The following is a 17,256-nucleotide window of genomic DNA, read 5'->3' as shown; positions in this document are numbered from 1 at the left end:
AATGGGATGTTGTTCTCTCTCTTTTTTTTGCAAAGCTTTGCAATGGGCGGTTGTTGTGCGGGGCGCTGGTCTGCCTCTGCCTGTGGCGGGGCTGGGGTGCGGGCTCGGGGGTGCGGGCTCGGGGAGGGCTGGGGTGCGGACTCGGGGCTGGGGTGCGGGCTCTGGGGTGCGGGCTCAGGGCTGGGGTGCGGGCTCAGGGCTGGGGTGCGGGCTCGGGGCTGGGGTGCGGGCTCTGGGGTGCGGGCTCGGGCTGGGGTGCGGGCTCAGGGCTGGGGTGCGGGCTCGGGGCTGGGGTGCGGGCTCTGGGGTGCGGGCTCAGGGCAAGGGTGCGGGCTCGGGGAGGGCTGGGGTGCGGGCTCGGGGCTGGGGTGCGGGCTCGGGAGGGCTGGGGTGCGGGCTCAGGGCTGGGGTGCGGGCTCGGGGCTGGGGTGCGGGCGGGGAGGGCTGGGGTGCGGGCTCGGGGAGGGCTGGGGTGCGGGCTCGGGGAGGGCTGGGGTGCGGGCTCGGGGAGGGCTGGGGTGCGGGCTCGGGGAGGGCTGGGGTGCGGGCGGGGAGGCTGGGGTGCGGGCTCGGGGAGGGCTGGGGTGCGGGCTCGGGGAGGGCTGGGGTGCGGGCTCGGGAGGGCTGGGGTGCGGGCTCGGGAGGGCTGGGGTGCGGGCTCGGGGAGGGCTGGGGTGCGGGCTCGGGGAGGCTGGGGTGCGGGCTCGGGGAGGGCTGGGGTGCGGGCTCGGGGAGGGCTGGGGTGCGGGCTCGGGGTGCGGCTGGAAAGGCGGCTGAGAGCGGACAGAACGAGAGTGAGAGTCCCTGACTGACTGACTGACTGACTGCTGCTTTCCACCAGATCCACGGGCGTGGTGAGCTGGAGAGAATATGGCGGACACTCACCCACTCACTCACTCACTCACCCACTCACAATCTCTCACTCACTCACTCTCACTGCAAATCCTGGAGAGAGACTTGGGAATTCACCTCCAAAAATCCCAACCATTGCACAGCAAAAGCCACACACACACACACACCCGACAAATAATCCAGTGATTATAATAGCCCTCTTTCCTCTACCTCCCCCCCACCTCAACACATGTTTTTAACTAGTATTTTAACCTATATATTTGTTCATGTTCTAAATATGCTCATTTTCTCATTGACTTTGCACCCCCCCCCTCCCTCCCCCCCCCTTTCCCTGCATTTTTCATTCCATTATAAATGAGGATGATGCTCCCTGTATCAAATGAGATTGCTCATGGAATTTAAAGGCATTGGGGAGGAGGGAAAGGAGTTGAGTTCATTTTACGACGAGCAACAACGCTGAAGACTGAATCCTTGACGGAAAGCGATGTGAAGCACAGTGGTCAATTGTAACCAGCAAAGGATTCTTGTAAAGTTGGTTCCCCAACTGCGATTTATTTATCTTTCTGGACGATACGTGCGGATTGTACACTAAGTCAGAAATAGGTCATCTTGAGACGTTAATTTAGGATCGGGGTGAAAGGGGTGAAGAGTGTGAACGGTGCTGTACTCCCAGTTGAATGACTGTTAAAAACTGACCTGCTCATAGCTTTGATCTAATTTAATGAGTGAGACACCACCGAAATTTAAATCAGCACTGCCACATGTCCCCCCCCCCCCACTTGATGCAATGGGACGGTCACTCGATTGCACAACATGCAAAAAAAAAACGACTTGGGTGTATTTTCATTTGTTAAAAGAATATTAACTCATTAAGGGCTGGTGGGTATCTTTCTATTAATCCCGATTTGTTTTTTTTAAATAAAAAAAACGAACAAGCAGATACGACGGTGGCACTGGCTATACAGTACATTATTTCAATTTGGGTGGCAAGCTACATTGTTCCAGGGTCAACCATAACAATAACAATAATAATAAATAACCTTTCATTAAAGTTGCAAGTGAAGTGACGGATCGTAACTTGTCAACTACTAAATAACAGTGAGGTTGGTTACAGGCTATAAAAGTCTGCAATATATTAGGGCAATAGCTTGGCTGCAATTGTTGGCTCTTCAAGGTCTGAGTCTAGACAGATGGACAGGAGCCGGGGGTGGGTGGGGTGGGGGTGGGGGTGGGGATCTTGCTCCTCTTTTGCCTCGGAATGTGCACGTACGTAGCAGTTGCATTTGGTTCACATTTGAGCAGCACATTCCCCGCTGGATGTGCTGATGAGTTATTCCGGGTTACAATTTCGATGCGGTGGAAAGTGCCGAAGCCAATGAGTGGTCTTTGTGAAATGGGGCGCAGGTTTTGCACAACGCTATAACGGGCTGATCCATTCCAGTGACATCCTCCGCGCGTTGCTGTCAGTTAAGCATTCGTCGTAAATAATCCATCGATATTACAGTGCGGGTAATTGTTGGACAAAACCTGTGTGGTTCTTTACCTTTTTAAGGATCTTTCCAGCACACCAGGTTTTAACACGCGACACGCAGTGTACGAGAAAGGATAACATGTATACGGTTATGTGCACTGCTTTCTAACACCACTGCAATCTTCATAATTTCGCCGTCTGAAACATTCGGCGCTCTGTGAGACGTTCCACAAACTGCTAAATGTTACACAATTGGTAAATGTTATTACCAAACCTGTGCTTCCAACTAACAGGAACGGATTCGTCCACATGTTATAGCCACCGCCGAGCCTTCCGTGGCTTTACCAGTAACCCTTTCTACCCGCACAGTGCTGTGCAGCTCCATACATCATGTCAGACACAAATAACAACGGCACTATTCAGTTGGGAATTACGTTAGTGATTCGGGATGGGGTCGGGCTGGTGTCTCACACGTCCAGAGATGATGGAAAGTGCATTGCGTAGATTGTAGACAAACCGGAGAAGGTATTGATCAGTGCACTTCTGGAATGCGCATAGCAATCGAGCCTCATTGGTGGGGAAAATGCTGCCATTTTCCTTCTCCAATTCTTCTCTCGTGAATTAATTGACTTGTGCTGGGATACAGTTGCAATGCTCCAGAGCAGTCCCAAGTGGCCATTCCTCACGGGTGAGCTTGGACATTCAAGGCCAGCAGGCTATTTGCCTCTGTCAAACACAGCCCCACCTGCCCCTGCAGTGAACCGAGCCTCCAGAAAGGCAACAGTCTTCATGTTCAGAATCACACTCCACAATACATTTGTCCAATGAGACGTTGGAGAGAAGAAGTCTATGTGTCAGTGTTTAAAGTCCTTTGCGAAATGTGATTAAACAACGTAACTTCTTTTGTGTGTAGCTCGGGTACTATTGGGAGTATAATACATTAATGGTTGGAATACATGTAACCCTTTTCTGCAATGTAACATAACTCAGAAGTTAAGACTAACAAATGCAACACAAACACACACACACATATATATATACACACACATACATATAAACGTAGACCTAGTTTCGGAACAAACCCGTTTTTAAGTAAAATATTGTTTGGTGGGTTATGGGTTCAAGCCCCATTTTGGAACTTGAGCTCAGTTCTAGACTGATAGTCCATTGCAGCACTGGAGGAGTGCTGGACTGGCATGTGTGCAGTATTCAAAATTTGAGCTTTGAGCACCCTGTGTTTTATTCAGTAAGTTTGCAATGCCCAAATTGGCTGCCCAGTTTGCCAACAAAAAAAGTCACTAAACACAACAGTCATCACTGTGAAACACTTTAAGGAATTTCAAAACGGTATGTAGTAATAATAAGAATAAATCCTTGCATTTGATATAGCACCTTATTATGCCATTCCGACATCTCAAAGTGCTTCACAGAATATACTGTAAAGTGAATTGACTACATTTTGTGGGTGAAAAATGGCAGACAATTATGCACAGCAGTGTCCCACAAAGAGTCGTGGTTTGGGTGACCAAATTATTATTATTATTAAGTGAATGACCAATTGTATCTGGAGGATTGTTGGTCAGGACACCAGGGAAAAAAAACCTTCACTTTCCATCACCTGACTTCCTTCATCTTGCACAAAAAAAGCTGACCCAAATCAATCTAGATTGTGGCACTGAATCTTCCTCTTCCTGTTACACATATACTCTAGTTAATACTCATACCAACTGAAAGCCAATTACATCAGCGCCAGTAGAAATTTATAAATTCAACATGCAAACAGAGGGATACAGCCTCCAGGAGGAAAGCTGAAGATAGCACAGGATTACAAAATACAATCTGAAACAGCACATCACAATATAGTGAAGCATTCCGAAACTACATGAGCTACTCTAAAAATTAATTTGTATTTGTAAAGTGCCTATAATTTTGAAATTTTCAGAATGCTTCAAGGTAATTACTGTCATGTTTAGTGACTGTTATTTGTTGGCAAACACGACAGCCATTTTACATACGGCAATCGTACAGGAAAACGCACACATTGAATATTCAAGCTGCTTCTTCAGCTCAAAATGATACTGCACATATGGTAATCTCGCATTCCCCCAGTGCACTCCATTGGTGTATCTGTCTAACAATGAGTTTATCCCAGAGTGAGGCTCAAATGAACACATAAATACCACTAAACAATATATTTTTTTAAAAAATAAGCCTAAACCAGGTCTGAGCTTCTCTCCTGTATTTTGCATTCAGTAAAGTGATGAGCTTTTTTTTAAAATGTATATATTAATTTATGAATCTAACGTAATTATGCTAATTTGACACTTGTTTGAAGAATGTAGAATTTCTTATCAATTTGCCTTGTTCAGTTAGTGGCAGTTTTGCCTCTGACTAGGTCTGGATTCAATACCCACCCATAAAATAGGTTGAGACTTCAGTGCAGAACTTGGATACTTCAGCACCATCAAAGATGTAATCATTTGGATGAGATGTAAAGCTTTAGTTCAAATGTATTGTTACAAATCTCAAGGCAGTGTATTACAGAGCAGGGCATTTTCCTGGTGTCCTTTGCATTATTCACTGATAATAAACTCTGCCAAAAGATAAATTGCTCATTCATCTTATTGCTACCTGTTGGACACATCTAGTGCAGATTAGCTACTGTATTTGCCATGATAACTACCACTTCAAAGACACTACACTTCAAAGTGACTCATTGTATGGAGTGTTTTGAGATGCTTTGATTTGATAAGGCACCCTATCAAATGCAAGTATTATTTACTATGTAATTAATTTAAAATAAATGTTAGAATGGAGTTTGGATTTCACACAAAGTACTACCTTATCATTTATGAATACATTTCTGTCAAGCATTCTAAATATATTGAGATTGATTCAACGTTTTGTTTGCTTCTATTTGAAATCCAACAATAATATAGAGGAACTATTTGGTGTCATGTTTTTGTGGCCAATTAATATTGATATAAATCTCCCATTGCACCCCCCACCCCCACCCCACCGACACGAATTTAACCCTGGATGCTAAAGGAACACACGAGGAAAATCTGAAAAGATCATGTTCAGATTTGGGATCAGAGTTTTCATTCCCGTTTTCAACCCACGATTGCCATGCAGCAAAAGCAAACCACACGGATCCGGATCCCCTTCCCCCTCCTCCTAAATCGAGGTAATTTCTCTGCGAAATATTGCATTGCCAAAGAAGGTAAAGCCAGACCCACATCGCCCATGTAGAAGAAAGAGAAGCTGCAGCTCAGTCGGAGCGCTCTTTCCTGCGCTGCTCTCTAGTGGCTTTCTTTCTCCTTTTCGCCAAAGCTGAACTTGTGCAATACTCTACGATTATCGAGTCCTCTTCCCCAGTGTTTGGCACAATTTTAAACGAAAGAGCAAATAGCATCGAATCGCCAGGAACACAAATGGTCAGTCGCTTTTGTGTTCACTGCCACGATTAATGTCACGTCTTGTCTGAGATCTAAGAGGGTAAGTTGCCAGTGATTTACCGCATTAGATGTGCATCAAACATATAACAGTCACTTATTTTTTTTCCCCCTTAAAAGGAGGCAGTGCTGCCCTACTGATGATTTAGCGCACCTTAAAGGAGGCATCACTGCTGCCCTGGTTTGAGCGCATCTTCAATGCGAGGATTATTATCTTTGCTCCCCAGCGCGGCGTCTTTACTTAGAAGTGTGATGAAGGATTGCCCCCCCTGGATACAGATTTAAAGTCATCGTTTAAATGTACTTCCGGTGTGCTGCTGTTTTAAAGGCTGCTATATAAGGTGGAGCGCCAGAGGGAAAGTTAACAGGACTTGGAAAGGGGCTGTTATTCTTCCTGTTGTTTCCTAAAACGTTACAGCGCACAAAATCATTCATCATCATCACACACACACACACACACACACACAAAAAAATGCACGAACCGCGCTATCCAGAACCGCCCCCAGAAACAAGAGCAGACACTGAAATCAATGCAGCGCTGACATCAACCACTGCATCCCTTTGGAGAGGCGGAATTATCAGCTCAGACCTCTCACTGCAACGACGCCTTTACGATGATAATAATAATAATAATAATACTAAATGCTGCTGCTGCCGCCGCCACCAGGGCAAAGGAGCACCAGGAGGCCGAGGCCGTGCAAAGGGCTGGTTGGTACTGGTCGGATTGCCGCAATCATTACCGCAGCAGCAACACTCACCTGCAGCTCCGGCTCCCTCCAGACCTGGACCATCACTGCACAGGTGCAGCTCCGCAAACCCGCGCATGTGTCCTGGTGCTCTGTGCAACCAAAGCCCTCAACTCAACATATGTGACTCCAATACACAGGTTCAACGTGTTACTTGAACATTACTGGGAACTGAACATACATACCAGTGTTCTTCTTTCTTCTTCTGAGCATGTGATGACAATTCATCCATCCCTGACAAACTTAGGTATTTGTTGCCAAAATATGTGTTACTGACAGTTTAAAAAAAATATCCTCAGTATTTTGTTTTCCAAGAACAAGGTGGTAGTCTTCCGTTCAGATCATTTTTAAGATACAAATTTTCATGTTCAATACAAATTGTTTGGTGTGGGTGGAAAATATTTCGAGGACTGGTTAATGTTGCTTCTGATACCACAATTTTTTTAGATTTGGGTTGGCCTTTCATGAATAAACTGATACATATCTACTTTCTGAGATGAAATCCAAGTTACAAATTTAACCAGAACATTTAACAGTGAGTTTAAGAAATAGGTGAGTCACTTTTCTGCTGGTTTTATTGATTATTCTGATTTCTTGACAGAGGACTCTGCTGACTTTTGTTTTTAAACAATGATAGATTTAAACAATGGATTTACCAAGGCCCTGGACAGTCAGAGTTTAAATACTTATTTAACCTACAAGATAACAGCATTGTGATAGAGGAGATGCTACAGCTGTTAAACAGCTATAACAACAACAAAACAAAATTACATTTGTATAGCAGGACTTCCCAAGGTGCCTGACAGTCAACTGGGGGTCAGGATTGGGGAGGGTGGAGGGCAGGGGGGAAGCAGGGAAAACTAAAGCACGGCCGAAGGGGAGGGTCATGAGATGGGTCTTGAAGGAGGCAAGGGAGGGGGTGAGGCGGAGGGACTACGGGGTGGAGTTCCAGAGGGTGGGGGCAAAGTGGCAGAAGGCCCGCCTGGGGAACGTGAAGCAGGCCGGAGCCCGCTGAGTGGAGGGAATGGGCAGGATGGTAGGGGGTGAAGAGGTCACAGAGGTAGGGGGGAGCAAGACCATGGAGGGCTTTGAAGGTGAGGACCAGGATCTTGAACTGTATCCTCTGTAAGATGGGAAGCCAGTGGAGTCAGGCGAGGATGGGGGTGATAGGGTCACGGAGTCTCGCACGGAAGAGGACTTAGGCTGCAGTTCTGGATGATCTTCAGCCTATGGAGGAAAGAGTTAGGGAGGCCGACAAGCAAGGAGTTTGCTCAGTCAAGCTTCGATGTAATGAATGGGTGCACGGGGGTTTCGGTGTGAGACAATGACAGAGCCAGGTGATGTTGCAGAGCTGGGGGAAGGCAGAGCAGGTCATTGCACAGATGGTAGAAAGGATAGTTGAGGTTCAAACAAGATCCCAAGGTTCTGGACTGGCTTAGCAAGGTGAAGTGTGCAACCATGGTTGGTGATGCTGTCAGTGCTTGAGGTGTGGAGGTGCTGACGGGAGCCAATCAGGAGGGCCTCGGTCTTGTTGGCATTCAACTGAAGAAAGTTAGGTCTTGTCCAGGCCTTCATGTTTGACAGACATTCTGTCAGGACAGCAGTGGTCCTGGAGTCAAGGGGGGAGGTAGAGAGGCACAGTTAGGTGTTATCCGCATACATGTTGAAGTTGACATCATGCCTGCGAATGATGTTACCAAGAGGGAACATATAGGTATAGAAGAGGAGGGGACCAATGACAGAGACCTGAGGAATGCTGAACGAGATGGTGCGGGGGCTAGAAGAGAAACCATTTGTGGAGATGAAGTGGAGACGGTGTGAGAGGTACGATTCGAACCAGTCAAAGACAGAGCCGTGAAGGTTGAGGTGAGAGGAGAGGCGGTGGATGAGGATAGAGTGGTCAACGGTGTTGAAGGCAGCAGAGAGGTCAAGGAGGATGAGGAGGCAGAGGGAGCCCTGGTCGCAGATGGACAGAATGTCATTTGTCACTTTGACCAGGACTGTTTTTGTGCTATGGACTGAATGGAAACCCAATTGGAGGGGTTTGTGAAGGGAGTGGCGGTAGAGAAAGGAGCAAAGCTGGGAAGCAACAACTCATTCCAGGATCTTAGAGGAAAGGGAGGTTGGAGATGGGGCAGCAGTTTGAGAGCAGTGATGGGTCCAGGGAGGATTTTTCTAATGATAAGAGTGATGATGGCTGTTTTTAATGGGGTGGGAACAGTACCAGTGGACAGAGAGAGGCTTATGATGTCTGTGAGTAAAGGTGCAAGGAGGTGGAGCTGGGAGGTAAGGAGAGCGGTAGGGATGGGGTCGAGGGAGCAGGTGGTCGGTTTCATGTGGGTTATAGTCATGGTGAGAGAGGAGTGAGAGACAGGTTCGAAGGTGTGGAAGGAGGGATTCATAGGGGCCAGGGTGAGAGGGGGAGATGGGGAGGGGGTAGTAGGCGGAAGGGCAGAGGCAGCTGAGTGGATCCTCTCAACTTTGGATTTGAGGAAGTCAGCATCGCCTCACTGCGACATCACATCGCAGTTGGCATTGGAGGTGAGGACGGGTGAGGCGTGAGAGGTTGGGCAGAGGAGCCGGCTGGTGATGGAGAAGAGGAGCCTGGGGTTCTCCTTGGCCTCCAAGATTGTCTTGGAGTAGAACGACAATTTAGCAGCGGCTATAATGTAATAACTATTGAAAAAGCATGCCCTTCCAAACCCACTTTGCTTTGCAACCTCTCTCTAACTTCAAAAATCATTTAAAATCATATCACTTTGACCATGCCTTTGGTCAACATTTTAAATTTCTTCTTTCCGTTCAGCTAATGCATCTTGTCCATCAAAATACACTATTTGTCAAGTTCTTTGAGATGTCTTAAGTGAAATGTCCCATAACCACCTGTCTGATCTCTCTGCCTGCTCCACGTCCCCCACCTGGCCTGCCCCACCATCGGTGGTCAGGCCTTCAGTTCCTCTGCCCCCACCCTTTGGAACTTCATCCCACAGTCCCTTTGTCTTGCTCCCTCCCTTGCCTCCTTCAAGTCATGTCTCAAGATCTTCCTCTTCGACCACGCATTCGGCCACCCTCCTATAAACCTACTATCTTCTCACTCTCTTTCAGGCTTTCTTGCTCTGGGATTGCATGAAGACAGTAGGGCCACGGTGAACAAAGGAAGCCTGAAACATAGCTGCATAGCCAGGCTGTTGTGGAGAAGGCACCATGACTATTCAGTACAGCACCTGAGAGTACCTGAATGGGGTAGGAACTATGAGTGAAAGTGAAGCACAGAAGGGGTATAAGACATCGCCTGTGAAACCAGGTGCCTTACAATCCACTGGATCTATTAGATGTAATGAGTCTTGTCTGTTTCTGCCAGTGACGCTGGAAGCTGCTGAGGTCTCTCCTTTGGGTTAATAAACTGTATACTTGTGGTTTCTCTCTAATTTGAGTTGTCTGCCTCGTGTTGTTAAATACATTAGAATACATTAGAATATACAGCACAGAAACAGGCCATTTGGCCCAATTGCTCTATGCCGGTGTTTATGCTCCACATGAGCCTCCTCCTGCCCTTCCTCAACTAAGCCTTCAAGCATAACCTTCAATGCTCTGGAACTCTCTAATCCCTCCACCTTGTCCCCTCCTCACCTTCAAATCCTGCCTAAATACCTTTCTTTTTGATCGTGCCTACGGTCACCTCTCCCCTTGGTTGTCAGACTCCACCACTGTTAAGCGTTCCGGGATGATACCCCTCGTGAAAGGTGTTATATAAATACAAGTTGTTGTTGTTGCTTTGCGATCAACTGTGGCCTGCTGCATGGCCCTTATCTGCTCTGCCCCACCATCAGTAAGCAAGTCCTGAGACACTTTGCTACCTGGATCCAAATAGATGCCTGTTTCTGCCAGGTTGAAATACTACCCATTTCTTTCTTAGCAATCCACTATGATTCTCAGGAATCCTAAAGAGAGCTAGAATTCTAATAAGAATTGAAGTTGATGCTCAGATTCATTTGTGTTTTTCTTTAAATGTTGCCCATTACATTTGAATAAAAAATTAATTTGTCAGATCTTTCAGGATTTGAATAATTACACTAATCCCAAATTATCTTGCTGAAATTGCTAAATAACGTAACTCTTGTAGTTTACAGTGAATAGTCTGCATGAATGTTACATAGGAACATAGAAACAGGAGGAGGCCATTCAGCCCTTTGAGACTGTTCTACCATTTAATTAGATCATGGCTGATCTGTACCTCAACTAATCCTTTCAATTCCAATTTACCACTTTCTCCCCATATCCCTTAATACCCTGACCTACCAAAAATCTATCAACCTCACCCTTTTGGGGGAATTCCAGATTTCTACCACCCTTTGACTGCAAAAATGCTTCCTGATTTCACTCTTAAACAGCCTGGTTCTAATTTTAAGACTATTCCCCCTTGTTTTGGATTCCCCCACCAGAGGAAATAGCTTTTCTGTATCTACCCTAGCAAATCATTTTATCATCTTAAATACCTCAATCAAATCACCCCTCAACCTTCTAAACTCAAGGGAATACAATCCAAGTTAACACAGCCTTTCCTCGTAACTGAACCCTTTTAGGTCTGATAACATTCTGGTGAACCTGCGCTGCACCCCCTCCACAGCCACTATGTCTTTCCTGAGATGTGGTGCCCAAAACTGAAAGCAGTACTCCAGATGGGGTCTGACTAATACTCCATACACTTGTTGAATGAGGTACTTGCATTGCTTTTGCTTTGTGGTTAACACCTGCTATTTTATTTAGCCAAAATAAAATGAGGGTTGGCCAAATCAGGAATCAGTAACTATCAGTCAGTAATTGTACAGTATTTACCCATCATTTACAGTTGATATTTTGATGTTTGAGACAATGTTCATTTTTTTCAAGAAATTAGGCTAAATTATTCACTAATTTATTTAGCTATAAAGCTTTGACCCAGTGACAACTGAAGAAAAAGCATTTTGAAGTCATTGAAATAGGCTATTTGCATTAAAAAAAAGTCGGATATTTTTGTGGAATTAGTACATACATTGAATATGGCTTACAACTATAGTAATAATAATAATCCTAGCATTTTTGATATAGCGCTTTTCACGTCTTCTAGACGTCTCAAAGTGCTTCACAGAATATGCTGTAAAGTGAATTGACTGTATATTTGTGGGCAAAACTCTGTATAAAAGGGGATCACACACATCAAGGATTAGTGCAGTTAAATGTAGATGGGAAGATGTTGATAAAAGAGTATGGAGAAAACAAAATAACTATGTGCAGAAAACAAAATAAATAATAATAATGAAGGATACATATATTGGTAACTACTCAAATATAACAGATAGTAACACAAAATTAAACTTACCCAATTACAGACGTTATAGTGGGTCCTAGAGTTTATTGCAAAAGCAGCCTTCACTTGTTCTATAAGATTCTCTTGACCTTGAGACCGGAACAAACTGAGTACAGTATTCACCTTCCTTAATGCACTACATATATCATCCATTGTTCACAGATGACATTCTCTGTGAGAATCGAGATACAGAGTACTGCACCGATTGTCATCATATGAACGATGAAGAAATGGTACAGCTTGTTTTGCTATAGAACTGTTTTCTTGCAAGTCTGAACCCACCCAAAGCTGTCTATTTCTACAATCATAAATAGATTATTTAAATATACATTCTTCTCCATGGGATATAAGTATTTGTCAGGAGAGGTCTTACAATGACTCTTCAAGATATAGTGCATTCCCATTAATGAAGCAATAATTGAATGTTCCTCAGTTTGTGAAAAGTAGAAGTGGGAAAATATGGAATGAAAAACATGATATTTAATAATAATCTTTGCATTTGATATAGTGCCTCATCATGTCATTGAAATATCTCAAAGTACTTTTCTAGGTGTCAGCCTGGCTCACCTGAGTCACAGATTGTGGATTCAAGCCCTAATTACAGTCTTTGAGCTCAGAGTCTAAGCTGGTACTCTAGTGCAGACCAATTTTACCTGGGGGGCTGTTGGGCCAGGACACTGCGATAAACTATCTTCTTCTTTTAAATAGTGCCATGTGATCTTCAATTTCTACTTGAACAGACAGGCAGAACCTTGGTCAAACATCTCACGTGAGGAACGGCACCTCTAACAATCCATACACTGGATTGGAGTGTCATCAGAGACATCGGAGTCCTGTAGCTCAGTGGTTAGAGCACTCGCTTTGCAAGTGAGAAACCTGAGTTCAATTCCAGGCAGGGCGAAACCTTGGGCAAGTTTCCTTACTCCACACGCCTAATAATAATCCCTCCAAAACCAAAAACAATAATAAAATTGGTCATCTTCAATCTACGACTGTTTGTGGGACATTGCTGTGCGCAATTGGCTGCCACGTTCGCCCACAAATATAGTCAATTCACTTTACAGTGTGTTCTGTGAAGCGCTTTGGGACGTCCTCCCGACGTGAAAAGTGCTATATCAAATGCAAGGATTATTATTTTTATTATTATATGAACTCAAAAGTCCTAAAGAGCTTGAACCCACAATCTTCTGTCTCGGAGATAAGAGTGCTACCAAGTGAACCATGATAGAGCCAATCTGATAATTAGCATACTGAATCTGTTATGAACATTGCGCCTTTCATCCCAATGTATAGCTAATTTTCACATTCACAAACAGTTAACATATAATACATTAGAAAGCACAACTAGGGAGAGAAAGATATTATAAATGTGTGGCAAAAAAATCAATTCTCTAGTAAAGGAGACGTAACTCTTGAAACAGCATTATTAGATGTACCTCAAATGTTTCTTTCCCTGTGTGTCTTCAATTGTGATCTGACTGGCTCCTTGCCACTTGTAAAATTTCAATTTTATTTTCTATCCTGTATTTTTCAATTGTTTCTTTGTTAATTCAATTTTCTGCCTTTGTTTGTAAATAAAAAGACAGTTTAGAAATTCAAGCATAACATTTCTTGTTTAATTGCAATATGAAATAGATAAGATGTTTTGCCTGGCTCTAGCAGATCTAAATGTATGAATTCAGGTCACATTTTCTAAGAGGCATTGAAAGCATTTATCCTGGTTAGCAAATATAGACATAAATGTGATGGCTAAATCCTTAAGGCTAGCATGTGACAACATGACTGGATCAGTTGATATCGAAGATCAAGAGGCAGAATACAGTTTTGAAAAAGATTGAGGAAAAACCTTTTTCCAGTGATGGAAGATTCATAAAGTAGCACAAAAAGTATGATGCTAATAAAATAGAAACAATGAACCAAAATGTACTACTGATGTCAAGAATCAAATTTAAAACAGGTAGAAAACTAATTACATAATTCCCAGTAACTTTGGCAGGGAGAGAAATCACATGGGTGACATCACTGATGTCATAACTTAAAATAACATTGTACTCATGATTTCTGCATATCTTAATAATATTAGTCACTTGTATTTGTACCAAACAATGTGTGGAGGATGTTTAAATGAAGAAGAATGGCTGTTTCATACCAAGTAATTGAAAAGGTAAAATAAATGCAAGGTAATTATCTTAAAATTTAGCTTTCTGATTTAATGTTTAATACAAATTAAATACTGATTTGATAATTACTTAGTATGACATGCTTAACTCTCCTAAAATCTCCACACCTATGCCATTACCCGTTTTGCTTTCCCCCACCTCCACAGCATTGCCCATCTCTGCCACCACTTCTCCCTGCAGTCCACCGAGACCCTCATCCATGCTTTCATCAAGTCCATGCTTGACAATACTAAATCTCTGCTCGCCGGACTTCCCAATTCATCCCTCCACAACCTGCAGATTATTCAGAACTCTACAGCTCATGTCCTTTCCAGCACCAAGTTCTGTGAACCGATCACCCCAATTTTCGTCCAGCTTCACTGGCTCCCCATGCCCCAGAAGATTGAGTTTAAGATCCTCGTCCTCAACTTCAAAACCTTCCAAGTTCTTGCCCCTACCTACCGCTTCGACCCACTAATACCTTACCAACTTTCCTGCTCCCTCCAGTCTGCGGGTACTGGCCTGCTCCATGTGCCCCGCTCTGCCCGCCCCACCATCAGTGGTTGAACCTTCAGCCTTTCTGCCCCCACCCTCTGGAACTCCACCCTGGAATCCCTTCGCCTCGCCCTCTCCCTTGCCTCATTCCCATACATTCTCCAGACAATCCTCTTTGACCTTTGGTTAGCCTCCCACCCCTATCCCCCTTGGCCTTCACTCCTCTCGATTCCCATTCCAGGCTCAGATGCAAACTCTTGACTGTCCCATGCCTTGAGTTGTCAACCCGATGTGAAACGCCCTAAATAAATACAGTTTGTTGTTGTTGCTAATGGTATCATGAAAACCTGGACACATAGGATCAGACCTGTGTGTTCTCATACACATGCATATATTTCTCAGATTTTATACAAATCTGTATTCAATTTATCTGTATATTGTCCATTTCTGGTAATTGCAGGTAATTGAAAAGGATGATTATCTACATTAATGAACAATTTTCATGTTTTTTTTTAAACGTTTAAAAGCATGTGTATTTCAAAGAAGAGATTTTGGGGGTAAATAGTAATTGTTGAAAAACCGCCTCTGTCCCGTTTGCAGGAGTTTTCTTTGCTTGTGTTCCTGCCACCTTGTGGTGGTGTTCATATTACAAATCAGAGAACAATAATTAATCCTTGCTTTTGATAAAACATATCAAGTCAAAACATCTTAAAGTACTTCACAGAGGTTTTCTGTAGAGTGTTAGGACTGTATGTTTTGTAAATGAATGCAATGGCCAATTTGCACAGAGCAATGTTCCATAAACAATGCTGAAGTGAATGACCATTTTTAGGAGAATGGTTTGCCAGAACACTGGGAGAAACTCCCTTCACTCTTCTACTCAAAAAGGCAGACATGACTTTGGCTTAACATCTTAACTGCCTACAACCGCACAGCCATTGCATTATACAAAACATTCTGAAATGGTTTGAAAAGTTTCAATGTGATAAGATGCTCTATCAAATGCAAGGATTATTATTTTACAGTAACAATCTTTGCTCTTTTTTAGCATCTTTTGGGAGGATCAAATACTTTTTTTTAACCTTACTGAAATTATTTATCTTCTAGACAAGAAGTGAAGCGATATTGAAAAAAATAGAATCCAGGAACAATATTCTCAAACATTAAAACCCAAATAATAATAATCCTTGAATTTGATACAACACCTCATCATGTCTTCCAGACGTCTCAAAGCGTGTCGCAGAATATACTGTAAACTGAATTGTGGGTGAAACGCGGGGGTCAGTTGCGCACAGCAGGTTCCCACAAACAATCGTGGATTGAAGTGACCAATTTATTATTATTTTCTTTGAAGGAATTATTACCTGTGGAAAACCAATCCGCCAATAAACTAACAAGTGGGTTCCTACTTACAGGGCCGTGTGTGTAGAGTAAGGAAACTTGCCCAAAGTTTCGCCCTGACGGGAGTCGGACCCAGGTCTCTCACTTGCGAGACTTGTGCTCTAACCACTGAGCTATAGGACTCCGAATAGCACATAATATACTTATAATATATTTTGTTACATAATATAATAATAATCCTTGCATTTGATATACTTCTTTTCACGTCTTCCGGACATCTCAAAGTGCTTCAGATTATACTGCCGGGAGTCGAACCCAGATCTCTGATGTGTGAGGCGAGTGCTCTTACGGTTAGAGCACTCACCTCACAAGTACATCATTCCAATGTTTCCTGAAATAAATTAGAATAATGGAGACAAAAACAACTCAGTGTTTATGCTTTTTCAATTTTTTCGATAATTGTAATTATCAGGAAATAATATATTTTTAAAATGGAATATTTGATGTCTCCATTTCTCTCTGAATCTTCTCTCACTTTTGTTTTTATTCTTATCATATGGGGTATGCTTTGAAGGGTATAAAGCTGGCTCATTTACACATTGCAAAAGCTAGGAACCTCAGGTTCACTGCGAATTTTAATCTTCCATAACAGGTCACGAGGGAGTGAAATACAAGAATTAACCTGGGAAGAGGGGGGAGGAAAACATCCAGACTGCCTGCTCCTAATTGTTTTTGTTAGCTCTCAGTTCTGGCTCATTTGGTACAACTGTTTCCTCAAGTTGTAGCAAATCCTGAAAGAGAAATTGGGAGGTTGTCCCACTCTGTTTGTACCCACAGGCAAGCCACTCTCTCCTTACTGGAGCACGAAAGCTTCTCAAAACCTCTGTATGGCTTGCAATTTCATCATGTTGATATTTGAGGTACATTCAGTCACACCCCACCATTCATTGCCAGTGTTTATTGGAATGAGAATCCCTGGAGTATTGCCAGTCTTGGGACCACTTTCTCTGATCGAACGGAGATGTTTGATGCATTTGTACTTGAAGGTTAAGGATAGAACCAGAAGTGACAATGAGATAAGAGAAGGCTTTGGAGGAAATTTGGTGAAGACATTGGGGCAAAGAGGAGAGAGAATTAAAAATAGAATGGGCTTGTAGTGCTTAATAATAATTACAATAATAATTTTGTTGTGTAGTAATAATAAATAATAATAAAAATAATAATCCTTACATTTGATATTGCATCTTTCACCTAGGGAGGATGTCTCAAAGCACTTCATAGAATATACTATATAGTGGAGTGACTACGTGTTTTGTGTTATTATACGGCAAGTTGTTATTCGAGGTTATAATAAGGACACATAGTTATAGAGCAGGTTATAAGGACACAT

At 43.5% G+C, this 17,256-nt stretch overlaps 1 protein-coding gene across 6 annotated transcripts in view; it reads right to left on the bottom strand.

Moving 5' to 3' along the window:
• LOC103186092 (guanine nucleotide-binding protein G(q) subunit alpha) overlaps window positions 1-6,591 on the bottom strand; it is a 116,089-nt gene extending 109,498 nt beyond the window's left edge. Inside the window, exon 1 of one of the 6 annotated variants that reach the window (XM_042333631.1) lies at window positions 6,537-6,591. The gene's annotated coding sequence lies outside the window, so the exon portion shown is untranslated. Of the gene's footprint in view, window positions 1-817; window positions 1,071-1,548; window positions 1,618-5,932; window positions 6,044-6,536 lie in introns of those variants that run through there. The other 5 variants (XM_042333643.1, XM_042333640.1, XM_042333635.1 and 2 more) reach the window with 5 other exon arrangements.
• Between the last annotated feature and the right edge of the window lie 10,665 nt (window positions 6,592-17,256).

Source organism: Callorhinchus milii, unplaced genomic scaffold (genome assembly GCF_018977255.1).
Source record: "Callorhinchus milii isolate IMCB2004 unplaced genomic scaffold, IMCB_Cmil_1.0 Scaffold1, whole genome shotgun sequence".
Classification (NCBI taxonomy): Eukaryota; Metazoa; Chordata; class Chondrichthyes; order Chimaeriformes; family Callorhinchidae; genus Callorhinchus; species Callorhinchus milii.
This window is presented reverse-complemented; position numbering and strand designations above follow the sequence as displayed.